The 27,420-nt window shown below is 42.9% G+C and overlaps 1 long non-coding RNA gene across 2 annotated transcripts; it reads right to left on the bottom strand.

Annotated features, from left to right (window-relative positions):
* Positions 1-27,346, bottom strand: LOC145344507 (uncharacterized). Of its 2 annotated transcripts, XR_013886879.1 has the most exons (5): positions 27,166-27,346; positions 25,068-25,315; positions 14,596-14,712; positions 6,010-6,220; positions 1-65 (listed from the first exon to the last, which is right to left on the bottom strand). It is a non-coding gene; the product is annotated as an uncharacterized LOC145344507 (long non-coding RNA). The 2 variants fall into 2 exon arrangements; XR_013886880.1 differs by lacking the exons at positions 25,068-25,315; positions 27,166-27,346 and adding an exon at positions 24,258-24,367.
* Between the last annotated feature and the right edge of the window lie 74 nt (positions 27,347-27,420).

Here is a 27,420-nt window from a genome sequence, read left to right as displayed (position 1 = left end):
CATTTGCTGAATTTGCTTTTACATTCCCCTTTCTCTGAGTTTCACTCTGCAGACTCTGAAAGGTTCTGTATGAATAATGCAACAAGATTGGGATCATTGTTATTATTTATTAACAAGATGAAAATGACAGACATGCTACACACACACACACACACACACACACACACACACACACACACACACACACACACACACACACACACACACACACACACACACACACAGGCATTCCTCTTAGAGTTGAAAAGATTTGTTCAATCTCAGCTTTATAACAGTCTGAAATCAGGCAGAAAAGATGTAGGTGATTTTTATGGGCTGGATCATATTGGTGTGATTAATTCTTATGAACATTGCCATCTATATGGTACAAAATCTAATTAGGAGACACACTATTTGAAAGAATATATTAAACAATTTACATAACCAGATACAATTTAAATAATAGAAGCTTGCAAAAGCATTTCCATCATTCTGAGTACAGAAACAACAAAGGAGTCAAAGAGCCTCAACCGAGGGGGAACTCACTCTGTTTCTGCTATAAAATCAAGGATACATTTACTCTGCTGGTCTGACCTCAACATTTGGTGAGGAAATGACATGAAATGAGAACATTTCACTCACACTTCAAGCTTTCTTCTGGATGTTAAAGTCTACATTTGACCCAGGCAGGGTACTGTGAGCTTCAGGTGAACCTTGAGCACATTGCCTGAGTGTCTTACTGCCCAGTCTGTTATCTATTTGCAGGCAAGCACCAGCAAATGAGCATCAAGCTACTGTGCAGTTGTTAGAAACTCAACTGGCTCAGTAAGGTCTTTCTGGGAAAGGCAGTTGCCTATCTGTAAGTGCAGCTCTACAATTCACAGTTGGCATAGGGCAACAAGGGATGGGCAATAAATATACATATTGGATTCTTGCTCTCTTTAATGTTTAACCTTATTGCTGGTATGGAGGAGCCAGCTGTAATAAAATGGTATGGGGAATGGGGCATTGACCATGAATTTGGCTAAGATGTACCATGGGATCTTGTTATTCCACAGTTTTCATCACAGAGACATTGTTAAGCACATTAAATGGCACACATTCCATGCTTTTAAAGAAATGCAGTTCTCAGAACCATAGAATCCGATAGTGCAGAAGGAGGTCATTCAGCCCATCGAGCCTGCACTGCCAACAATCCCACTAAGGCCACATAGCCCCACATATTTACCATGCAAGTCCCCCTGACACGAAGGGGTAATTTAGCATGGCCAGTCAACCTAATCCGCACATCTTTGGAGTGTAGGTGGAAATTGGAGCACTGGAGGAAACCAACGCAGACATGGGGAGAACATGCAGACTCTGCACAGACAGTGACCCGAAGACCTTGCGCTGTGAGGCAGCAGTGCTAACCACTGTGCCACAAGTTTGATTGCATATTTCACTTTTGAAAACCAATTATTTAAAGTGGTGAATCAACCATTTTGATGCTTTGCATTCTATTGCCATATTACATGACTGCTTGGGATTATTTGTCAGTGTTTGTCTCAGAAATAGAATCATCACCTTGCAGTGAAGGTAAGAGTAGGAAAAGGGAGAAAGTAGAGGCCAGGTGTAGAAGATAAAATTCCTTTGGTCAGCAATTCCTGTTTTGTTTTGTGGCTCTTAGAAGTTTGAAATAATCACAACATTTTACCCAGGTATTTTTTCAGATGTGCTGCAGAATAATACAATATTGCACAAGTTGTTGTGCAGTAGTGAGTGGTGTGGCATTCTGACTAAATATATGTTTAAATATATACATGATTAATATAGTTCCTGATTAATTTTGGAATAGTACAACAATATAACATCCTCTTTCTTTAAAAAGAATAATAACTCTTCACATCGACTTACTGATTCAATCATTAACTTTTCTAAATGTCTAAAGAAAAGACAATTTAAATCAACTTTTAAAATTAAATTTTCAATTCTTTAAAATAATTTTCACAGTATTGATTTCATGGTGGTAAAATGCTGTATCTCCATTTTATGGATTTGGTATGCCTCCAGCTAGTGGTTTTGCTATTCATTTCTCTGTTTTTTTGTAGAAACATCTACTTGCAGAGGTTTCTTTCTGTTCTTGTGTGACAGATTTGTCTCCTTGCACACTACTGCTTTGTGTTTGCTGAAACTCCACTCATGTGGATCTGACCACTAGTACTCATGTCATTTCCCATCAATTCTCATGGGTTTGATGTGTGCTCTGACATGTATGAATGAACTCATATACTGGACCAGGCCATAGGAACTTCTCGGAGATTCCACCTCAGAGATAGCTGTCAATTTTTCAGAGCTGAGTTTGACTCCGTAAAGTGTGAGCATCATTCTGAAGAACTGGAAATCTGTTACCTTCACAAAGCATTTGATTGTGTTTGGCTTGATCCCAGCTTTCCTGGTTCTCTCCATGGTTTCATTTAGACGGTGGTCATAATCTTCTTCTACACCATAGATATTATTAGCTGTGCTATTCGGTTTCATTGTATCCCTTATACACCTCATCTACTGTCTCACTTCAAGACCAAAAAGTAGACACAGGGATTTATACCTTCCAAAGGGTATGTTGAATGTTGTGAAATTTCTCATCAAGCTTGATGGTCCAGTAGCCATTTCTTACTGAAAATCTTTGATGCTGGCATGATCTCTTCCGTGTTGGAGTAGAGTAGTGATTTCTTTTATTGCTTCTTTAAGATCTTTGAGACCCAAGCAACTTCATAGCCATTTGACTTTGTTCTCACGATAATGGAATTTATCTAACCTGCAGAGTCTTTTACTCTGGCAATCACTTTATTTTCTTCCGTTACATGGATGTGCTCTGTCAAGCTAGGTGTTTGATTAATTGCACTTAATGTGGTGGTGGGCATGGACAGGAGGGTGGGAAGGTGAATCACTAGTTTCTTCTCTAGATCAATGGTGATAGGATATCCAAAATCTTTGAAACATCTAAAGTTCTCATCAAAACATGCTGGATACATTTAGACCAGATCTGTCTTGCTTCTGACTGGAGGATCTTTTCAATGGGTGTACTACCTCAACCCTCAGTGATACCTCCTCAATCTCATAATTTATTGAGATCAGCTTTGCTCTTTATAACTGTCTAACCCCAGGATAGCAGGACCATCTGTTGGATAATGTAGAATGTGCTTTGCTAGTCCTTCTGATTTGAATTGTTCATAGCTGTTGAATCTCAGTTCCCCAATGTCATCTGCATCATGTTATTCGGTTTTAGAGCATTTTGCGTTGGGTGCCCATTTTCTTTCTGATTTTCTGGAAAGATCTCTGATATAGTCTGTGTGACTTGATGTTACTGTGTGCTCCGGTATCAAGTTTCAGTTTCAGGTTTATGGTTGTGGGCTTATTTCTCACCTTCTACCTGATCTGAATGGTTGCGTTTCTTCTCAGTGGGAACAGTTGCATCCAAACATTTCCTGCAGGTGTATGGTTTCTATGTCTATTATGTCTTCAAACGTATCAACTTATTTTTGGGCATGGATATTTTGGTTTCTTTTCCTTCTCCTTTGCCCTGTCACTCTGCCTCTGGTAATTCCTTTACCTTCTTCTTTCTTTGCTCTGCACATCTTTTCCTAGCTTTCTACTCACTCTGCCATTTGAACTATATGTGGGACACTTCCTTCTCTCTGTGAACTCATGTGGTCACTAACATCTTTCTCTGGTGTGCATTTTTTTGCTCCTATTTCACTGCATCAAACCTGCTACCTTTCCCTTGACAGAATTACTAATGTTGGAGGTGGTCCAGAGAAGGTTTATCCCGGGTATGGAGGGATTTTCTTATGATGGGAGGTTGAGTAGGTTGGGCCTGTACTCATTGGAGATCAGAAAAATGAGACACGGCCTAATTGAAACATGTAGGACTCTGCTGGGGCTTGGCAGGGTAGGTACTGAGAGGTTGATTCCCTCTGTGGGAGAGCCTACCACCAGAGGGCATAATCTCAGATTAAGGGGTCACCCATTTCAAACAGAGATGAGGAGGAATTTCTTCTCTGAGAGGTTATTGAATCTGTGGAATTCTTTATTGCAGAGGGTTGTGGATGCTGGGTCATTAAGTATGTTCAAGGCTGAGATAGACAGATTTTTAATTAATAAGTGAATCAAGGATTAAGGGGATAAGGCAGGAAAGTGGAGTTGAGTATTATCATGTTGGATCAATCATGATATTATTGAATGGTGGGACAGACTTGATGGGCTGAATGGCCTACTTCTGCTCCTATGTGTTATGAACTTATGGACTTACCTGAAGGCTAGCCATTTGGGGCATCAGCATTTTTTATCTGTCTACCCCTGGCAATGTCAACAGCCTGTGATATTTTGAGTTTGTTTTTTTTCAATTATAGCTTCTTGTACATCGGGATATGATGAGCCTCAGATGAGCTGATCTGCCAGCCTTTCATCTGTTCACTTAAATTTCCTGTTCACTATTCTCAATCTCATTCAGAAAATATCAACTGGCTCAGATGGTTCCTTCCTTAGGTTTTGAAATTCACATTGATGGTTTGCTGAATATTTTAAACATTTTGTCTGGGTTTTTTATTGTGTCTTCACTGATTTCTTAACTATTAAAACAATCTAAGCCTTTCTCTCTTAAACCCAAAAGGATGTAGCTGACCCTTTCCGTTTCACTCACAACATTTTAAACATCACCGAATGTCAATCCGCACTTTTATTTAAACTTCTCAAATTCTTCCACGATATCATCAGTCTCCCATTTCATCCTGAGCTAGGGCTGTGCACTCATTGCTGTGGTGGCAGTCATTTCATTCTTGTGAATCTAACTCAGCATTTATTTTGATAATATTGTTAGGTTTTGCTCCTGCTGCCTCCAAGTTATACTTTGCAGTTCCCAGAAGTTCAAAATATGCGCTTATAGACAAAAATACTGCACTTTAAATCAAGTGCATTTTTTCCAGATCCCCGTGCGCTATGAAATGATACTGCGGTGTTCAATGGTTTGATTGATCTGTGTTTGACTGTGTTGGTCTGTCCTTTAATCTATGTAATTGTACTTGATTACTTAAGCCTACATGTGCAGCTGGAGAGCTGAAAAAAAGTGAGAAAATTCCAGAAATGACCAGGGCCTAAACACATTTGAGGGTATACAAAATCCTGAGTTCTGAGACTTTAAAAGTGTTGGAAATAAACTTGTCCTAGATTCAGAACTAGTGTCACCTCTACATTGGTCTGAGATAAATCAGGCATATAAGATAAACAGCAAACTGGTGAATAGGAGCAGATATAGGCAGCACGATGGCACAGTGATTAGCACTGCTGCCTCACAATGCCAGAGACCTGGATTCAATTTCGGTCTCAGGTGACTGCCTGTGTGGAGTTTGCACATTCTCCCCATGTCGGTGTGGGTTTCCACCAGGAGCTCTGGTTTCCTCTCACAGTCCAAAAATGTGTGGATTAGGTTAATTGACCATGTTAAATTATAGCTCCTTAGTGTCCCAAGATGTGTAGGTTAGGAGGATTAACAGGGTAAATATATTTGGTTATGGGGATAGGGGCTGGGTGGGATTGTTGTCAGTGCAGAATGGGCCAAATGGCCTCCTTTAGCATGGTGGGGATTTTATGATTCTATGATAGAGTGCAGTAATCAGTGATGATGCATTCTGACTATGCATATATGCATTTGCACAAACAATACAGTTCCTAAATCATTCTGGAACAATAAATTAACATAATAACCCTCATTTGCCTAAAAATGTTTGAAAGGTGATAAGAAATGATTGGATATATGGCCCTATCCCATATCACAGAGCAGTCACTAAACATACCTAAATAGCAATAGGCACATCTTTTTAACATTTTCTGATGTGAAATTAGAATTTGTACACGGTTTCATTTTCCCTGAAACTTGAAACTTAGAGCTGGCAGCTATGTGTTAAATCTACCATCGACCATTCCAGCCTTTCAACTTTAAAGTGTTAATATTACTGTGAAGGTTTTTGGGTGGTATAATGTGCAAATGGCTGTCACCTTCAAGTTGCACATTTTCAAATGTCAGGCAGGAAACCTGTCGTCAAGAGAAGACTCTAGGGCTTTGTATACGTAAATCCTGGTACGTGAAAGGAGTAGGTCAGATCAGCTCGCAGACTGGGCATGTTATCCAGATGATCATGTTCTTATCTTTATTATTTCAGTGGCAGCTCAAAGATAATCCAGTTCTTTCATTCAGCAGATACATCTACTGAGGTTTGAAACAATAAAAAAACACGTTACATTTGCTCACTCACATGATTAAACTTTGTTTTGGAAAGAAGCTTTAAAATTTGAACTGAGATGCATGTGTTCCTATCTAAAAATGCTTCTCATTTTGAATTAGCAACCCACCTCTCGATTTTTTTAACTATGTACATTCGAGGCCCAACTTTCTGTTAGTTGGTAAACTGGCCTCTTTTGACATTCCCAGATGGTCACGCCACCAGTGCTACTCAAGGGCTGTTGTTCCTGACACAGTGACTGATGTTGCTGCTTGCTCTCATACATGTTCAGGAAATATGTGGCTCTAATGAAAGTTCAGCTCCCTGAAATGTGAGCTCTTTGTTCAGATGCTGATGCTACCACCATCAGACGCTACCAGACCTGCTGAATACATCCAGCATTTTCGGTTTATATTTAATCTCGTTTTCACATCGCTGTCAATGTGTAAATGCTGTCAATCCCAGATTTCTGGTGGTCTGCCAATGTTAGTACTGAACCCTCAGTGTTGGAATAGCTACAGCAGTTTTAGATTATGTCTGACAACATGATGCAATACACTCTGTTGGACAGTTGTCAATGTTTTAAACTTCTGGGTCACTGACACATGTTATATTTTCATTAAGTGTCAAATAACAGAAATCGATACAATTCTCTCTCTGTGGGATTGGGATTCTTTATGATATTAGAACTGGCGCGCTCCCTTTCTCCATCCCCAAAGTGATTAACTTTAAAATGCATGTTTTATGGAGGGAATTTGGAAGAATTTCATTTTTTGATTTGATTTATTATTGTCATATGAGCAGCACAGTGGCACAGTTGTTAGCACTGCTGCCTCACAGCGCCAGGGACCTGGGTTCAATTTCTGGCTTTGGTCACTGTCTGTCTGCATGTTCTCCCCGCATCTATGTGGGTTTCCCCAGGTGCTCTGGTTTCCTCTCACAGTCCAAAGATGTGCTGGTTAGGTGGATAGGACATGCTAAATTGCCCCTTAGTGTCAGGGGGACTAGCTAGGGTAAATGCATGGGTTTATGGGGATAGGGCCTGGGTAGGATTGTGGTTGGTGCAGACTCGATGGGCCAGATGGCCTCCTTCTGCACTGTAGGATTCTATGATTCAATTGGTGTACAGCAAAAATTATTGTTTCTTGCGTGCTATACAGGCAAAGCATGCCATACATAGAGAAGGAAAGGAGAAGATGCAGAATGTAGTGTTACAGTCGTAGCTAGGGTGTAGAGAAAGATCAAATTAGTATGAGGTAGGCCCATTCAAAAGTCTGGTGGCAGCAGGGAAGAAACTGTTCTCGAGTTGGTTGGTATGTGACCTCAGGCTTTTGTATCTTTTTCCCAATGGGAGAGGGTGCAAGAGAGAACGTCTGGGGTGCGTGAGATCCTTAATTATGCTGGCTGCTTTTCCAAGGCAGCAGGAAGTGTAGATGGAGACAATGGATGGGAGGCTGGTTTGTGTTATGGACTGAGCATCGTTCATAACTCATTGTTGACAGAGCAGGAACTGTACCAGGCTGTGATACAACTGGAAAGATTGTTTTCTATGGTGCATCTGAAAAAGTTGTTTTAACACTCTGTCATTTTTGACTGAAGTCTGGAACCAAGAGGGTGGACATAGCATCTCAAACATTGACCAGAACTCCCGTGGCCAGCCTGAAAGCATCACAGGTTGGTAAGCAGCTATTTTTACTGGGGTTTCTCAGGGAAAGTGACCGTCCCTCATAGATATGCTCCCTGGAGCAGGGAGGTAAGTCAGGAACCGACTGGTGCTGGGCTCAAACCTTTGCCTATCCTTACTCGATGGCATGAAGATGATCTTAAATACAGAACCACAAAACTTGAAATGGAAGTAATTAGAGTGCCTTGACATCCTGCAACAATAGTTATTGCCTTTTCTTATCTCCAAAGGCAATGTGCATGACTAATGGAAAGTGGGCAAGGATTAATTTACTCGGTATTCATGCAAGCGCTAAAACCAGTTAGTGATGCTCTGTGACAAGGCTATTGAGCAGCTATTTAATATATATTTTCAGTTAGGATGCCACAAATTAGGTAGAAACTTTGATTAAAGTTTTGACAGTTGAGTGCGGCTGGATTTAATTGCTGTTACTGAACGCAGGGTCAGTGCCATTACTTCGCTGAGCAGGATTGGACACACATCAGTAAGGCCATATTGAGAGACACTGCGAAAATCAACCTGCGAAGCTTTATGCCTGTAGCATCTGACACAGGGTCACCCACTGAATTCAATTGTGAAACAGAGAAGCAGTGACTGACATTAGGTCACTCGTTGAATTCTAATGAAGAATTGGGATGTGGCATGCCGTTGCTATCTGACCTTGAATGTTCCAAGCCAAGGAAATGCAAATAATATGCATTTAGCAATTGACACTGGATCAACACTTCAACACTCCAGAGAAAGTGGAAAGTGGAATTAACTTCAGTGATTCATGTTTCTCACTAAATCAACTCAGGATTGAAAGCCAAATCAAGAATTCCTTGTGAGCTGACAAGAGTAAAATGTTTTGCGTTGTTTAACTGCTCCTGGCTTACAAGCAAAAACTGAAGTGGGAGAATCCATCAAAAAGAGGCATGCAATGTTGGTCTAAGGAATTGGATAATTTCCTACGGGGCTGCTTGGAGTCAGTGGACTGGTCAGTATTTAAAAACTCTGTGACCAGCCTAAACAAGTACGCCACTACATTTAGTTTGTTAGCAAGTGTGTAGAAGAATGTGTGCCAAAGAATCAAATCCATGTGTTAAGAACATAAGAAATAGGAGCAGGAGTAGGCCATCCAGCCCTTTGAGCCTGCCCCGCCATTCGATAAGATCATGGCTGATCTGTCGCTGCTCAGTTCCACTTTCCCGCCCTCTCCCCATAACCCTTAATCCCCTCTCCTATCAAAAACCCATCAACCCACGTCTTAAAAATATTTAGCGAAGCAGCCTCCACCACTTCAACGGGCAGAGAATTCCAGAGATTCACCACCCTTTGAGTGAAGAAGTTCCTCCTCAACTCCGTTCTAAACCGCCTCCCCTTTATCTTGAGGCTGTGCCCCCTAGTCCTACTGTCTTTTTTGAGCGGGAAGAGTCTTTCCACCTCTATCCTATCCATCCCATTCATCATCTTATACGTCTCAATGAGAACTCCCCTCATTCTTCTAAACTCTAACGAGTACAAGCCCAGTTTATTCAGCCTCTCCTCATAGCTCAACCCCCTCAACTCCGGCATCAGCCTAGTAAACCTCCTCTGCACTCCCTCCAAGGCCAAAATATCTTTGCGCAGGTGCGGCGCCCAAAACTGCACACAGTACTCCAGCTGCGGCCTCACCAATGCCCTATACAGCTGCAGCAAGACCTCCCTACTTTTATATTCAATCCCCCTCGCTATGAAGGCCAGCATCCCATTCGCCTTCCTGACCACCTGCTGCACCTGCAAGCTGGGTTTTTGCGACTCATGCACAAGGACCCCGAGGTCCCTCTGCACCGTCGCCTGCTGCAGTTTTTTGCCCCGTAAGTAATAGTCCTTCCTACCATTCTTCCTACCAAAGTGGACCACCTCACACTTGCCAACATTAAATTCCATTTGCCATTTCCTGGCCCATTCGCCCAGCCTATCTAGATCCTTCTGCAGACTCTCCACACCCTCCGCACAATTTGCCGTTCCCCCAATCTTGGTGTCATCAGCAAAATTCGACACTCTACACTCGGTTCCCTCCTCCAGATCATCTATATAAATGGTAAAAAGCTGAGGCCCCAGCACCGACCCCTGGGGCACTCCACTAGTCACCATCCGCCAATCCGAATAGCACCCGTTGACCCCCACTCTCTGCCTCCTATTTGACAACCAATCCTCTATCCACGCTAACACCCTACCCCCAACTCCATGTCCCTCGACCTTCTGCAATAACCTCTTGTGAGGTACTTTGTCAAACGCCTTCTGAAAATCTAGAAAGACCACATCCACCGGCTCTCCTCTATCCACCGCCCTAGACACATCCTCATAGAACTCCAGTAAATTTGTCAGACACGACTTCCCTTTAATGAAACCATGCTGCGTCTGCTCTATCAAGCAATTCCCTTCAAGATGCCTCGCAATTTCCTCCTTTATGACAGATTCTAACATTTTACCTACCACAGACGTTAAACTAACCGGCCTATAATTCCCCGCCTTTTGCCTGGCACCCTTCTTAAACAATGGCATAACATTAGCCGTTTTCCAATCATCCGGCACTTCCCGGAATCCAGCGACGTTTGGAAAATAACCACCAAGGCATCCACTATCACCTCCGCCATTTCTTTCAGAACCCTCGGATGCATTCCATCCGGTCCTGGGGACTTGTCCACAATCAGCCCCTCCAGTCTGTCGAGCACCGCCTCTCTAGTAACAGTAATGTCATTAAGACCCTCCAGTCCTACCACCTTTCCATCGCTAACACCCGGCAAATTATTCACGTCCTCCTCCGTGAAGACAGAAACAAAAAAGTTATTCAATACCTTAGCCATATCCCCATCCCCTACCACTAGGTCCCCTTTCTCATCCTCTAAAGGACCAACGTTCACCCTAGCCAGCCTCTTCCTTTTTATATATTTATAAAAACTCTTGCTATCCTTTTTCATATTAAGCGCTAGCCCAGCTTCATAGTTTCTCCTACTCTTCTTTATCAACTTCTTTGTCAATCTTTGTTGACATTTAAACCTCTCCCAATCCTCTTCTCGCCCACTACTCTTAGCTACTCTAAATTCCTCCGCTTTTAGTTTAACACTTTCCTTCACCTCCTTCGTTATCCACGGCTTATTACCTCTCCTCCTACTATCCTTTTTGACCATCGGAATAAATTTCCGCTGAGCACCAAGAAAGATCTCCTTAAAGATCCTCCACTGCTCCTCAACAGACCCTCCCTCCAACGCGCTCCCCCAGTCCACATTCGCCAATTCTTCTCTCATCCTACCGTACTCCCCTCTATTCAAACAAAGGACGCGTGTCCGGGAACCCACTTTCTCCTCCATCTGCACCAGAAACTCCACCATACAATGATCACTCTCCCCAAGAGGATCCTTCACCACAAGGTCCCTAATTCTACCCGCCTCATTACATAACACCAGATCCAAGATAGCTCGCTCCCTCGTCGGCTCCAACACACACTATTCCCCAACCGGTAACCACGGATGAACAGGGATATCCATTGCTTCCTGAAGTTCAGGCCTGAGGCGTTCAAGTCAGGCAACACTGATTTATACAAGAAAGCCAGATACGATCTAAGGAGATCCATCAAAGATGCCAAAAGACAGCGTTGGACCAAACTAGAATCCCAGGCTAGCCACACCAACTCCCACCAACTATGGCAAGGTCTGCAAGACATAACAGGCTACAAGATGAAGGCATGTAAAGTCGCCATCTCGAACGCACCCCTCCCTGATGAGCAATGTATTTTATGTCCCTTTTGAGCAAGAGGCCAGCGAGAGCATGCTCTCCACCCTGGAAGCTCTTGATGAACCTGTATCTGGGGTCACCACTGCTGATGTCACAGCTGCTTTCTCAAAGGTCAACCCACGGAAAGCGACTGGCCCAGATGGGATACCCGGATGTGCACTCAGGTCCTGTGTGGATCAGCTGTCGGGGGTATTCACAGATCTTCAACCTCTCTTTACACCAATCTGAGGTCCCTATCTGCTTCAAGAAGGCGACCATCATCCCGGTACCTAAGAAAAGCCAAGCAGTGTGCCTTAATGACTGTCGGCCAGTAGCTCTGACATCCATCATAATGAAGCGCTTTGAAAGGTTAGTTATAGCACAATTCCAGCCTCCTGGGCTACCTGGATCCACTACAGTTTGCCTACTGCTGCAATGGGTCGACAGTAGATGTCATCTCCCTGGCCCTGGAACACCTAGCTAACAAAGACACCAATGTCAGTCTTCTGTTTATTGACTATAGCTCAGCCTTCAAAACCACTATTCCCATGAAACTCATCTCCAAACTCTGTGGCCTGGGCCTCAGTGTCTCCCTCTGCGACTGGCTCCTGAATTTTCTAACTCACAGACCACAATCAATAAGGATAGGCAGCAACACCTCCTCCCTGATCATCCTCAAACCAATGTCCCATAAGGCTGTGTTCTCAGCCCTCTATCGTACTCCTTATACAGCTCTGACTGTGCGGTCAAATTCCCCTCCAATTCGATTTTCAAGTTTGCTGACGATACCACTATAGTGGGTCAGATCTCAAACAATGACGAGACAGAGTACAGGAATGAGATAGAGGATCTGGTGAACTGGTGCGGCAGCAATAATCTTTCCCTCAATGTCAACAAAATGAAGAAGATTGTCATTGACTTCAGAAAGCATGGTGGTGAACATGTCCCTGTCTACATCAACAGGGGACGAAGTAGAAAGGGTCGAGAGCTTCTCAAGTCTTTATGTGTCCAGATCATCAACAACCCGTCCTGGTCCCTCCAAGAAAGCACCAATGCCTCTACTTTCTCGGAAGACTAAGGAAATTTGGCATGTCAGCTGCGACTCTCACCAATCTTTACAGATGCACCACAGAAAGCATTCTTTCTGGTTGTATCACAGCATGGTATGGCTGCTGCTCTGCCCAAGATCACAAGGAACTACAAAAGGTTGTGAATGTAGTCCAATCCATCATGCAAACCAGCATCCCATCCATTGACTCTGTCAACACTTCCCTCTGCCTCGGCAAAATAGCCAGCATAATTAAGGACCCCACGCACTCCGGACATTCTCTCTTCCACCTACTTCCTCCAGGAAAAAGATAGAAAAGCCCGCGATCACGTACCAACCAACTCAAGAACAGCTTCTTCCCTGCTGCTGTCAGACTTTTGAATGGACTTACCTTGCATTAAGTTGATCTTTCTCTACACCTTAGCTATGACTGTAACACTACATTCTGCACTCTCTAATTTCCTTCTCTATGAATGGTATGTTTTGTGTGTCTTTCGCGCAAGAGACAATATTTTTCACTGTTTGTTAAAACATATGACAATAATAAATCAAATCAAACTACATTTAGGAGGCTGGTTTTAAAAGTTATTTTCACTGTCTAAATTAGTAATTTACTTCTGTGTGAAATGTTCTTACTATTGAACCAAGAATTTTCCTGTGCTGTATTTGAATCTTTCCTGGATTGATTAAATGAAAGCCTCCTCTTTCCTTTGAATGCAGAAAACTTAATAGCAATGATCCTGAGTGTGAGAACCTTATTATGTAAGAACATAACATAAGAACGTAAGAGCTAGGCCCCTCGAGCCTTTCAATAAGATCATAGAAACATACAAACATAGAAGGTGGGAGCAGGAGGACACCATTTGGCCCCTTGAGCTTGCTGTGCCATTCAATAAGATCATGGCTGATCTTTTTGTGGACTCAGCTCCACTTAACCTTCCACTCACCATAACCCTTAATTACTTTACTGTTCCAAAATCTATCTATCCTTGCTTTAAAAACAGTCAACGAGGTCTGCTCAACTGCTTCACAGGCAGGGAATTCCACAGATTCACAACCCTTTGGGTGAAGAAGTTCCTCCTCAACTCAGTCCTAAATCTGCTCCCCTTTATTATGAGGCTATGTTCCCTAGTTCTGGTTTCCACCCACCAGTGGAAACTACCTCCCGATCTTATCAATTCCCTTTATAATTTTATATGTTTCTATAAGAGCCCCCCTCATTCTTCTAAATTCCAATGAATATAGTCCCAGTCTATACTGCATGTATACAAACAAAGCCATCTGAAGTTTAATAAAAATCTGCAATATGCCTTAAAATAAGAAGGCAGCTACTTTAAAACTAGCCCTCCTTGCCATTATGTGTGGTCACCCAATCCATTAAAAGTGTGTGTGGGACTTGTCCATATGGAAACATACAAAATGCTCAGAGAGTTATATAGTCAGTGAGAGCGCATAATTACATAAATGAATGATTTTAAAGTTTATTTGTTAGTCACAAGTAAGGGTTAGATTAACACTGCAATGAAATTACTGTGAAATTCCACTAGTCGCCACACCCCAGTGCCTGTTCGGGTCAATGCACCTAACCAGCACACCTTTCAGACTGTGGGAGGAAACCCACACAGACACGGGGAGAATGTGCAAGCTCCATACAGGCAGTGACCCAAGCCGGGAATCAAACCCAGGTCTCTGTGCTGCGAGCAGCAGTGATAACCACTGTGCCACCGTGCCGCCCGATTTTCTTTCATACAGTGAACTTTGCTCCAAAATAAACCCTTTGTGTACAGTGTACTAGGTTGCAGGAAAATGTAGTAATTACGGTGATACATGATGTGCCGTGTTTCAAGGTAGTAACCCCTCCAATTCAAAATCCATTGAAGAGTGTAAGGACTCACTGTGCCAGGTCTTTCCAGTTTAATCTTCTTTCCCCCCGGTAGATGAGCTGTACACTAGCCAGAGCAGAAAAATATAACACAGCCTCTGTCGGTGTTTGATCGAACAGGGAAGGGAAGCTGAATAGGAGAAAAATGACAACAGTGAAATCACCTCGCTTCAGCCTTTCAACCCGTGCACTCAGACTGTGCAGAGTTAAACACCAGAAACAGATTATTTTAATTTTCTTATTTTGAATGCAGTCGCCTTATTAAATCCTCTCTTGCTAATGTGAATAACCTTTGAGAGAGCTGTGGGTTTGCCACTTGCCCTTTTATTAGTCTGTTTTGCAATTCAAATTTGATTCACTCGAGAGGAATATAATCCACGTCTTGATTTGCCTAATGATGGATAAAACTGTAATCAAGCAGAAACCAGTCCTCTCCAGCTTCAAGTGATGCTCGGCAGCACCGCTCACCACCCCTTTACCCATCCTCCACACCCCTCCGTATTTTGGTTGACATTTTCATTAAAGTTATATTTGTGCTTCCCAAAGATTCTGATTGATTGGGGGGGGAGCGGAAACATAGTTTCTGAATGTATTTTCTTTCTATCATGCATTGTGCTTCGGTTTATCTCTTGCGTCTTTGTGACTTTGCAGTTCTTAACTCAGCAATAGTCAACATTAGACTACTCCCCAGTCATTGTCAATGTCCTCTTGTGATCATTCAGGTGTGGATATCAATGCCAAAGCGTATTTCCTCCAATAACGAAACAGTCCATGTCTACACAGCAATGAGAACGGAACAACATCCAGTCTTATAGGCTGGAATTTTATTGCCACATCCACCCCGAAATCAGGACAGGCGCGGCATGCAGAATGGAATTATCCATTGGCCTCGGGCAGGATTTTACGTTTTATAGGTTTTATAGATTTTTTTTATAAGTTAGCATCACAATTAGGCTTACATTAACACTGCAATGTAGTTACGGTGAAAATCCCCCAGTCGCCACACTCTGACGCCTGTTTGGGCACACTGAGGGAGAATTTAGCATGGCCAATGCACCTAACCTGTGGGAGGAAAGCGGAGCACCCAGAGGAAACCCACGCAGACACAGGGAGAATGTGCAGACTCCAACAGACAGTGTCCCAAGCCAGGAATTGAACCCAGGTCCCTAGTGCTGTGAGGCAGCAGTGCTAATCACTGTGCCACCATGCTTCCCATCCCGATCAGACTTGGGCTGATAAGTGGAAAGTTACAACCGTGCCCTACAAACATTAGGCAAATACCTTTTCCAATAAAAAGAAGAGCTTAATGCTCACATTCAAATGTCATTAATGCTACCTATTTGCACTCCATCGGCATCCTGGGCGTTTATCCTTTAGCAAAAATATGACCAGCCACATAAATGCCATAGTGGCAAAATCCAAGTCAGGAGCTTAGTATTCTGGGGTGCTTAGCTGACTGTCTAACTCCCCAAAGCATCTCTATCACATATAAGGCAAACATCAGAATTGTGGTGGAATGCCCTCCAGTTATCTGCAAAACAAAAGACCTCCTGTATTTTGGCACTAAATTGGCAATCTCACTCCATGATACTGTCAGAACTCTGCAAAAAGCAGAAACTACTGGGGGAAAACACCTCAGCAGGTCAGGGGGCAGATTTAGAGAGAGAAAGGAAGAAATAAATTACATTTATTTGTTGCCCTTCATCATCTCAGGGCTTCCCAAAGGGCCTTTTAGCCAATTAAAACATAACCAATTGAAACATAGTCTGGGTTTTTACCATTGTGTTGCTCCCGTTTTCGGGTGCGACTCAGTCACAAAGCGGAGATTAAAGCGATTAACGCAATTGGTGCCAGTTTTTGCAATGGGTGCCATTTTATGCATGCTGGATTTCCAGAAATGGGTAAGAGGCAGTGTTTACATGTCACTAGTAAGCCTGGTGCTCAATCATCTGAGCTTGCCTGCCTTTATGACCTCGCCAGGAAAGGTTCTCACCAGTGAGGAATAGACATGCTCCCTGAATTCCCCTGAATTCCAGTTAGGAATTCACCCTATTCCTAACTGGTGAATAGGGACCAGTTGTCCTGGCCTTGCTGGTGGAACCATTGAGACCCCCTTGGGAGGCTGAGGGCAAGGGTGGGGTATGCCCCTTGGGCAGTGCCAGACTGGCACCTGCGCAATGCAAGTCTCACACCTGGGCAATGCCCACAAGGCAACGCCAGGGGGTGAGGTTAATGGGGGAGGGTCAGTGGTGCAGGGCCAGTGGGGTGGGGCAAGTGGGGGAGGGTTTCCTCCCACAGTCCAAAAAACATGCTGGTTGGGTACCATTGGCCATGATGAATTCTCCCTCAGCGTACCTGAATAGGCGCTGGAATGTGGCGACTGGGGGATTTTCATAGTAACATCATTGCAGTGTTAATGTAAGCCTATTTGTGACACTAATGAATAAATACACTTTAGAGACATAAGTATTTATTCAATATGGGATGTGGGTGTCACTGGCTGGAACAGCATTTATTGCCCATCCTTGAGCGCATTTAAGAGTCAACCACATTGTTACCACCAAAGTATAGTTGACAGAGAGAGAGTCAGCAGCCAGGATTTTAAACCTCCGGGGATGGGTGGGTGCTGTACCCATCGCCAACTAATGGCTGCTTAATGGCCTTTTCCTGCTGGGGATAGGCACCTTTCACATGAAGACAAGGATCAGTAAACCTGGTGGCCTCCCTGCAGGCTTCAGGTTTATTGGAGGCAGTGGCAGGTTCCCTCTTGATTGGGCATCCTGGACCTATGGAGGGCTCTGCAGTGGCCATAAGACAACTCCTTGCACTTTGATTGACTCTCAACCCTCTACCCCAACCCCCAGCACCTTACTGGCCTAGTGATTCCTGGCTCCAATTATCTTCACTCTGGGTCCTCACAATCTCGGCAGTGGCCGCTGCTCTGGATGATATTGCAGGAAATGGAGCATTGCCAGCCCTCTGATTGAACGACAACTTTTGAAGGCAGGACATTCTCCTTTACAGGAGTGGAAGCCACAACTACAGCCCAGAATTGCCTAGGATTGAAACATCTAATCATGGCTCCCAGGGCCAGTGGAGATAGGCTTTCTGGGTGGTAGTAAAGACACCAGCATCCCATAGAATCCCAGCCAACATTTATAATTGATGACCTTTTATGATAGAACTTTAATAAAAGTTTTTAAACATATTCAGAGCAAGGCAGTGGAAGTGCACCTGTGTTCAATTTGGGGAATGGGAAGAAAGGATACAGGAGGAGATCTATAATAGGTGCTCTTGTGGTGCAGTGGGTAGTACCTCTGCTTCTGAGCCAGAAGCTTCGAGTTTGAGGTTCACTTGATGACAAGGATGGTGTGTTCATTACATGGTCAAACAAGGTGAATACGTCAACCTGCAAATCCTTCCAACATGCCAGTGGTTGACGGTAATGGCAGGGGAGACTCCTGGTCAACCACGCTTGATGTGGAGTGGGAGCCCTTAAGATAAAAGTCTCTGAAGACAGATTACTGACTTGTTCCAGGCATATCTAGCTATACAAACACACAAAAGTCTGCCTTAGTGCACAACTAAGTGTGAGAAGAGAATTGGATTAAATCTGTAATAAGATGATGGGTAGGAATGATTCAATTACCAAAAGTTTGATTGCATAAGGCATAAGAGGCGGTGATGGGACAGGTAAAGAAACAAAATATTGGGCCAGTCAAACTGTAAATGTCTTCAACAGAATATCATCTGGGCATTATAAATTTTCTACTGTGAAGTGTATGCAGTTAGTCTCATGCTCTTTCTTTCAATCTCCCTTCAGTGTTGACATGAGTCACATGCAAAGCAAATCATAAAGGAAAATATATATTGAGTATTCCATCTATCCTGTTCAGAATGAACAGTTTTATCAAATCTATCATGAACAATACAGGAATTTGAAAGACTACAAAAGATAATACTGTCTTTTTGAGCAGTCTGTCCACATATACCTTGCCTTTTCTGAAGTAGTTACTCAAAATCCTTTCCTCATCATCTTATCTTTGTCCTGTGTCTTCTTGATTCCAGAGTATGCAGGGGAGGAATTTGAACCCTCCAATGTTGGGTGGGAAGGTAATGATTTCATGAATCGCAAACCTGCCTTAATTTACCCACATCCGGTATTAGGAGAGATGAGCTCATATGACCACCCAACTCTCAGTGGAATCGATCAAGGAGGAAGAGTCTCCATTTTAACACTTATTTTAAATACATGGAGGCTGGAACTCTTGGGCCTCGAGTATCTTGTCAGGTAAAAGACACCGAGGGTTGGATCAATGAGGTAAGTGCTTTTCTAGCACTATTTCTGAACCAGGAGGAAGAGGAGTGTCTCCCCCAGGCCCAGCATGCCTACCTTCACACAATTAAACCTTTGTGATTGGCTGATCCCCAGCCCCTATGTGCCTGAATCATCAACTCTGCCACACTGATATCCGATCCCACCTGTTTTCCTTCTCCACAGACAACCCACTTGTCAATTTGGCTGCCTAACATTAAAAAAAATTTCCTGGAATTAATTTATTCGCTTCCAGTTTTCCCCTCCAAAAGTTGTCCCCTGCCACTTTCTTCTTGGCCTTGAATGAATATTGGGTCTCATTGACTATTTAAAACCATTCAGGATCCTACTAAACAATATATTGGGTTTCAATTTATTTCTACTCCATTTCTATTGGACTCGCAACAACTTTGGAAAATTCTCTGTGATCTTTCTTTCCCTACTTCAGTTATTTCCAATCAATGAGCGCATCAGTAGGTATCATCCACACTGTGAGCTAAAATGGCCAGTTCATTAATAATGGGAAGCCTGCTGTTACACTTCCACATAACTGAGAGTAAAACAAGTTATTCTCACAGCAAAGCTGACCTTTCACACAACTGCCTCTTATCCTATAGATATTGTTGGATCTAGCTTGTACTTTATTTCTCTGTTTGTGCACATTGTCTTTTGTTTGTACACATGTACAAAACAACATGAGTTTGCCTGGTCCAGCAATTGCCCGAACTAGGATCTTTTGAGCATCTAATGCTGACTGAGTTTATAGCAGTTTATGTTCATTGAACTGAATTCACAAATTAGCATAAATCTAAGGTTGAAACCTTGATGGGGTGAGTACAATTTTGTAATGCTGATTTGAGTTGTGTACAAATACATAATGCTACCAAAATAAATTTTATTTAGTCTGTAATTTAGAATTGGAATACTCCTTTTTCAAAATTGAACTTCTAAATCTATCAGTACAAAAATCTGTGTTTTCATGTAATTTATTCTTTAGCTGCAATAAACATGATGAAGTATTAGTGTGATGTCCAATACAACACAAATTACCACAGGATAACTGAAACACATATAACAGGGTTACCAGCTCTGCATCAAACAAGACCTGAAAACAATTTGTGCAGGAAATAAATACCAGGGACCAGACTTGACATTTCAGGCAAAAATACTCCATCATTGACATTGTTATCTTGCTGTCAAGTGTAATGAGTATGGTACTAATCAAGATTTTAGCATAAATATGCAAGAATTTAAAATATTGAAGCATGCTGTACCAGGTATAATGGATGTTAGCTTTCACTCACTGTGTTATTTGCAGAATGCTTCTGATTTCACTTTGAAAGATCAGTCATAGAGTTCTACAATGCAGAAAGAAGTCATTTGACCCTCTGAGTCTACACTGACTGCAATCCCACCCAGGTCCTGTTCCCATAACCCTATGTATTTACCCTAGCTAGTCCCCCTGACTCTAAGGAGCAATTTAGCATGGCCAATCCACCTAACCCGCACATCTTTGGATTGTGGGAGGAAACTGGAGCACTCAGAGAATACGGGGAGAACTCCACACAGACAATGACCAAATCCAGGTTTGAACCTAGGTCCCTGGTGCTGTGAAGCAGCAATGCCAACCACTGTGCCACCGAAATCCTTCGTAATTTCTAGTAATGTCAGAAGATTGTGTTGCACTACCTTCTTGCACAGTGGTACATTTGTTTAGCTCTGTCTCTTCCAAAGCTGATATGTTTATTACAAAGAACAACACAGCATGGGAAACAGGCCCTTCGGCCCAACGAGCCCGCACCGCCATTTTAACATTGTGAGTGCCCTCTTCTACCTATAGCCTTTGTCAATGCCTATTGGGGAAGATTGAGGGAAGACTAATTTAGGGACAATTTATTAACACCAATCAGCTTAAGATTACGGTGATACAGTTGCCATGCTGAGATTTCAGTGCAGTTCCAGTACATTGTGCCTCCATCATATTCATTCTTAATAATCACAATGTGTGGAGAGAAACCTGAATGTTCTCAGTATCTTAGATATTGTCTTAGGTTCAGAGGTACGTCCCTGAGCTGGTCCCAAATCAAGATTACTCCCACGTTGCTTACTATCTGACAACAGAACTGCTGGTATATATAAAAGGTTTCCCTGTGTTACCCTTTGTTAATTTGTACTGTATTGGACATCACACAAATATTTCATGGTATGTGTGTGACTTCCCTTCTCTTGGAATTGAGCATGTCTGGGAGAATGAAGAGAGGCCAAGCAAAATAGAACAAGCTGTTGGAAGAGAGAGGAGAAAATTGGGTTGGGGTGATGGGGGTGGGGGGAAAGAGGGAGTCTCAGTCGGAGGCTATATCAAACACAGATCTTCAACAAAAATCAATGGGCAGAATTTTCCCATTGTGCCCACCGCAGGAATCGTAGTAGCGGAACAGGATCATGCAAGGGTCTGTTAGCCATGGGTGGGATTTTCCAGGCTTGGGGCGAGTGCGGCTGGAAAATCCTGCCCAATGTCTTGGCTTAACAAAATAAGTCTGCTAACTACTGCAACCAAAAGATCAACCTTAAAGATGGCAAGGACAGTATTATCTGTGGCTGTCAAAGTGACTGAGTCTCTTAACATTTATGCATCTGCTTCCCCGAATCTGCTGCTAGAGATAATAAGCAACATATTGCAGCTGCATAAGGGAATTTATTGAAGGCTTGTGAGAAATTATTTAATCTCATTCCCTCTTGCCAAACACAAGCAGGCAGAGTAGCAGGAGTATTTGCATAGATTACACAGGCTTCCGCCTTTTATAGGGTCCTATTGACTGGATGTAAATTGCCCTGTGTGTGCCTCACGTCAGTTCTGTCATTTTCATTAAGCAATAGCGACTTCATTCTCTCAAAGCGCAGCTGGTGTGCAAACTCTGGCTTCCTGTAAATGAGTGCCTGTTATCCTGGCAGTAGTCACAATTCTTCATTCTGTGGCAATCCTCTGTACCAGTTCTATATGCCCATCACAGCAAGCTAAAGCAACTGGCTAATAATGGATATCTACTCCTGACATGGCTTATGGCTCTGGTTGCGAACCCATACACTCATGCAATGCATGCTATCCCATGTTTTCTCTCTCCATCCTTGTATAGTGGCATTGCAATTGCTTACATCATTCTAGAATCAAGGGAATTTTGTAAAAACATAATATGCATGGTCACTATCTCTGCAGATCTCTTTTAGAACCGTAGAATGTAAGCTATCAAGTTCTGGAGAATTGTCAAATTTTCGTCCCTTAGGTTTTTCCAATACTGGCTCTGCTGCTATTAATTACCTTAAGTTCTTCAATCTGATTTGCTAGCTTTTTTTGTCATCTACTATGAAGACAGACATAAATTTCTTCAATAGTTCTTCCATTTCCTCATTCCCCATGATCACTTCTCTTCCTCAAAGGGACCAAAATTTATGTCAGCTATCCCTTTCCTTTTTATATACCCGTAAGAGTTCTTACAATTTATTTTTATATTCCTAGCTTGTTTACTCGCATTCTGTTTTTTCTCCTTTTTATCAAATTTCTGGTTGTCCTTAGCTAGTTTCCAAAACTCTCCCACCTCAGGCTTGCTACTACAACAATATTTCAACATTGTAAACTCCTTCTTTTAATCTAATCCTATCCTTAACTCCCTAGCAAAGCTGGAATGAATCTTTCTCAAGAACATTTTGTCTTTAAATCAAATATATTTTTGTTGGACATTTTAATCATTTTTGTACAGGCAACCAAGTATTTATTTCTAATACAGAATCACAGAATTGTATGGCACACAAGGAGGCCATTTGACTCATTGCCCCTGCACCAACTCACCAAATGAGCATAATGACTCAGTGCCATTCCCCTCCTTTCATTTAAGTCAATTTACCTATTCAACTTTAACCAAAGCCACCTGATTCCCCCTCCCCCTCTTCCTCCCCCCAACCCTCAACTCCACCTCACCTTACCTGGGTGGGAGAGTGAGCTGTGAGGAGGCTGCAGAAATCCTTCAGTATGACTTGGACAGGTTGAGTGAGTGAGCATATTCTTGGCAGATGCAGTATAATGTGGACAAATGTCAGGTTGTCCACTTTGGTAGCAAAAATAGGAAGGTAGATTATTACTTGAATGTGTGTAAATTGAGAGAGATGGATACTCAGTGAGGTGTTGGTGTCCTTGTACATCAGTCACTGAAAGTAAACATGCAGGTACAGCACACAGTAAAGAAGGCAAATGGTATGTTGGCCTTCATAGCAAGAGGATTTGAGTATAGGGAATGGGATAGTTATTGCAATTGTACAGGGCATCATTGAGGGCACACCTGGAGTATTGTGTGCAATTTTGGTGTCCTTATCCAAGGAAGAATGCCCTTGCTACAGAGGGAGTACAGCAAAGGTTTACCAGGTTGATTCCTGGGGTGGCAGGTCTGTAATGTCAGGAGACACTAAGTTGGTTAGGATTGCATTCATTGGAGTTTAGGAGAGTGAGATGGGATCTCATGGAAACTTATAAAGTTCCAACAGGATTAGACAGGATAGATTCAGAAATAATGTTCTTGATGGTGGAGTGTCTGAAACTAGGGTCATAGTTTGAGGACTGAGGTGAGGAGAAATTGTATTGGTTACACACGATGATTATGTAAAGCAGCAGTTAACAGAAATTTATTGTGCTACCTGTAGTGAATGGGTCATGGTTAATTTCACTGCAATCTCTGCACCCATTTTGAGGGATTTGTCAATTTTTCTGAGGCATGTCTTCCTCCCCAAGTCCTTCAGATATGCTTCACTCTCATCTTTCTGTAGGTGAAGCTGAAAACCACTTCAGCAAGACAAGGTGGCAGAGTAAAAATCAATCAGCCGCTTTCATTTACAGACATCAAGTCAAATTAGGAGTAAACGTTAAAAAAAATTCCATTTCCTTCACTCACTAACTCCTGTGACTGCAAAAAGAAATGAGAAAAATAATGAATTGCATTCCCTGCCCTATTTGCGGCTTGACTTACTTGTTCACGTCACGACTTACTTCCTGGACAAGATCCAACTGCAAAGCTGTCCTCCTTGCATCTTACTTCCCAGCCCCCAGTCGAGGACTGCACCTCACAATCTCTTATTTAAAACTTGATTGACCTCCTCATGTCCTTTTCCCAATCCACCTCACATCCCAAAGAGCACGTGTCCCCAGCTCTCCTGCAGACTTCTCCATTCCATGATTCGCCAGTTGCTCTGTTAAACTGGTTCCCTCTCCACAACTTTGGGAGGTATTTTTAAAGAAATTGTGGACAAAATTGGATAGCCCCCGAAAATAAGGAGATTGTGATGAACTTTGTATGGCTCATTTAAATGCCTCTAACCTGCAATCTAGTGCTAAATGCACTATTGAATGGCTGCATGCCTCAACAGAACACCCACGCCCTTGTGAGGTTAACATTACTTCAGAATCAGCTACACTACTTAAATCGAGTCTCCACCTCTTAAAAAGAAGAAGCATTTGGTTGGGTAAGTACATATACATAAACAAAATAGGAGCAAAAGTTGGCCATTCTCCTCTTGACCCTGCTCCACTGTTTGGAAAGGACATGGTTTATCTGTTTATGTTTCAAGTTCTACTTTTCCATCTACCCCGATAACATTCGATTCCCTTGCCTAACAAGAAGCTATTTACCTCCATCTTAAGCCAATCCACCTACTCTGCATATCTTTGGACTGTGGGAGGAAACCAGAGCACCCAGCGGAAACCCATGCAGACACAGGGAGAATGTGCAAACTCCACACAGACAGCCACCCAAGGCTGGAATTGAACCTGGGTTGTAAGGGCTCAGAGGCAGCAGTGCTGCCTTAGCCTGTCTAATCTTTCCCCATCAGACAACCTGCTCATTCCAAGTATATTCCAGATAAATTCTTAACTAACAAGTGAGTCAAAAGTTGTAAGGGATGAATGGAATGTGGAATTGAGGCCACAATCAATGATCTTATTGAATGGCGGAATATGCTTGTGGGGCCGAATGGCCTACTCCTGCACTTATTTTATATGTTTTTTAGCCGTAGCTATTCACTTTGTTTCAAACACAACATTTAAATCATCATTTATTCCCAAACACTTTTTCTGGAAGTGATAATGTGTGATCCCATTGCAGCATACAGGTTGGAATCCTTTCCCTTACCTGCTACTCCACTGAACTCCAGCAGGTCACCGGAGCAGACATCTTCCAAGAAAGGGCTAGTTGCAGAACTGGAAGAAGAGGCTCGGGTGGGGTGTTGGTGGTAGTGGGAGTTCATATCACCATGATACTTGACTGGCGTTGGGGCAGGGAGAGGCGGACGTGTGGTATCCTGATCTTTGTGGGGAGGTTGCCCTTTTGTGTGTGGGTGTTGGGAGGCATTCCTCTTGTCTGACAGGGGATCCCAATGTCTGTGGAAGGGAGGAAGGGAGCCTTCAAGTTAACTTCGAGATCGTGTCCTTTAACAATGGCACCCTGATATCAGAGTCCTGCCTTTGCTGACCTGGTTCGGCTCTGCCCCTCCAGCTGGCTGCCTGATTCTGCCAGCACTCTAAATTTGTACAGAGTGTTGTTTAATTAAGCAATAACACGTGTCTGTGAAGCCAACACAGCTTTTCTCACCTGATCCAACACTGCAATTTTGGGAAAATTCCATCTACATTTCTTCCCCTATTCAACTTATAGCAACATCAGCCGAAGATGGGAGGATACATTTGATGGACACTGCTTAAATCTTATTATTATGTGGAGAATATTGTTAATTGGGTCCACATTTCTTACTGTGGGGTGGCATGGTAGCACAGTGGTTAGCACTGCTGCTTCACAGCTCCAGGGTCCCGTGTTCGATTCCTGGCTTGGGTCACTGTCTGTGTGGAGTTTGCACATTTTCCTCGTGTCATAAGAACATAAGAAATAGGAGCAGGAGTAGGCCATCTAGCCCTTCGAGCCTGCCCCGCCATTCAATAAGATCATGGCTGATCTGTCGCTGCTCAGTTCCACTTTCCCGCCCTCTCCCCATAACCCTTAATCCCCTCGCTTATCAAAAACCCATCAACCCGTGTCTTAAAAATATTTAGCGAGGCAGCCTCCACCACTTCAACGGGCAGAGAATTCCAGAGATTCACCACCCTTTGAGTGAAGAAGTTCCTCCTCAACTCCGTTCTAAACCGCCCCCCCTTTATCTTGAGGCTATGCCCCCTAGTCCTACTGTCCTTTCTGAGTGGGAAGAGTCTCTCCACCTCTATCCTATCCATCCCATTCATCATCTTATATGTCTCAATGAGATCTCTGCGTGGGTTTCCTCCGGGTGCTCCGGTTTCCTCCCACAGTCCAAAGATGTGCGGGTTAGGTTGATTGGCCATGCTAAATTGACCGTAGATGCATAGGCTAGAGAGGATTAGTGCGTAAAATATATACAGATTGGGGGTAGGGCCTGGGTGGGATTGTGGTCAGTGCAGACTTGATGGGCCGAAGGGCCTCTTTCTGTACTGTAGGGTTTCTATTTCTGTTCTTATTTCTACTTGGTTGGTGAAATTAAAATGAAGACACAGCTGCTTTCTTTGCTGTAGAGCGCTTGTTGACTTAGTTCACAGTCAACACTACTCCAACCAACCAGTGGCCCAGTTATCCCCATTTACAGCTGTACAAATAACCATCACCTGTACAGCATAGTAATTGCTGTTAAACTGTAACAATGTAATTAATAGGCCATAGACAAGAATGTAGAGATCATGAAGCCTTGGAGAACTTTACGCTATTCTGGTCTCAATCCCATTGAAAGGATATAGAAGCACCAAAAATGTTCAAAAAAAAATTTACAAGGATGATATCACAACTTGATTGTTTTAACTACCAGGAAAGATTGAATTATCTGGATTTTTTTCCCTTCGTAAAGAGTAGGTTGAGAGGTGAGTGACCTAATAGAGATCATTAAAATTATGAGGAGGATAGACATAAAGAAAATGGGTGGGATTTTCTGGCTGCGCTTGCCCAGAAACCAGAAAATTCCACACAAGGTCAATGGACCTTTGCACGTTCCACCCCCGTCTGCTACAATTCCCACGGTGGGTGGGATGGGAAAATTCCCCCCAATGTTTCCATTTGTGGTGGAATTCAAAGCTTGATATCACGAATGAATCAAATAGCGCCCTTACGAGGAACTTCTTTACCCAGCTGCCATATGGAGTAGTTGAGTTGAACAGCATAGATTTATTTAATCAGAAATATATGAGGAAGAAAGGAATGAATATGTCATCCTAACCGGGTTAGATAAAGTAAATTAGGAAGACGCTCATGTAAACACCAGCAGCTGGACCGAATGGTCTGTTTCTGTTCCAGAAAATTCCAGCAAGTTCTCTGTGGTTCTGCTTGCTATTCAGAATGTCTAGAGCAATTTGGAAGCTTGTAGGACCAGCAGCAGCTTTAAACCTGTGTCGTAGTTAGGTTTCCTGCAGATAAAAGAGTGTAGAAGAGGGATTTTCATCAACATATAAGTATTTCAAAGCTAACAATGACA

The sequence above is a fragment of the Carcharhinus amblyrhynchos genome, chromosome 6 (genome assembly GCF_965287045.1).
Source record: "Carcharhinus amblyrhynchos chromosome 6, sCarAmb.v2.hapA, whole genome shotgun sequence".
Taxonomy (NCBI): Eukaryota; Metazoa; Chordata; class Chondrichthyes; order Carcharhiniformes; family Carcharhinidae; genus Carcharhinus; species Carcharhinus amblyrhynchos.
The sequence above is the reverse complement of the archived record's forward strand: the minus strand, read 5'-3'. Positions and strand labels throughout refer to the sequence as shown.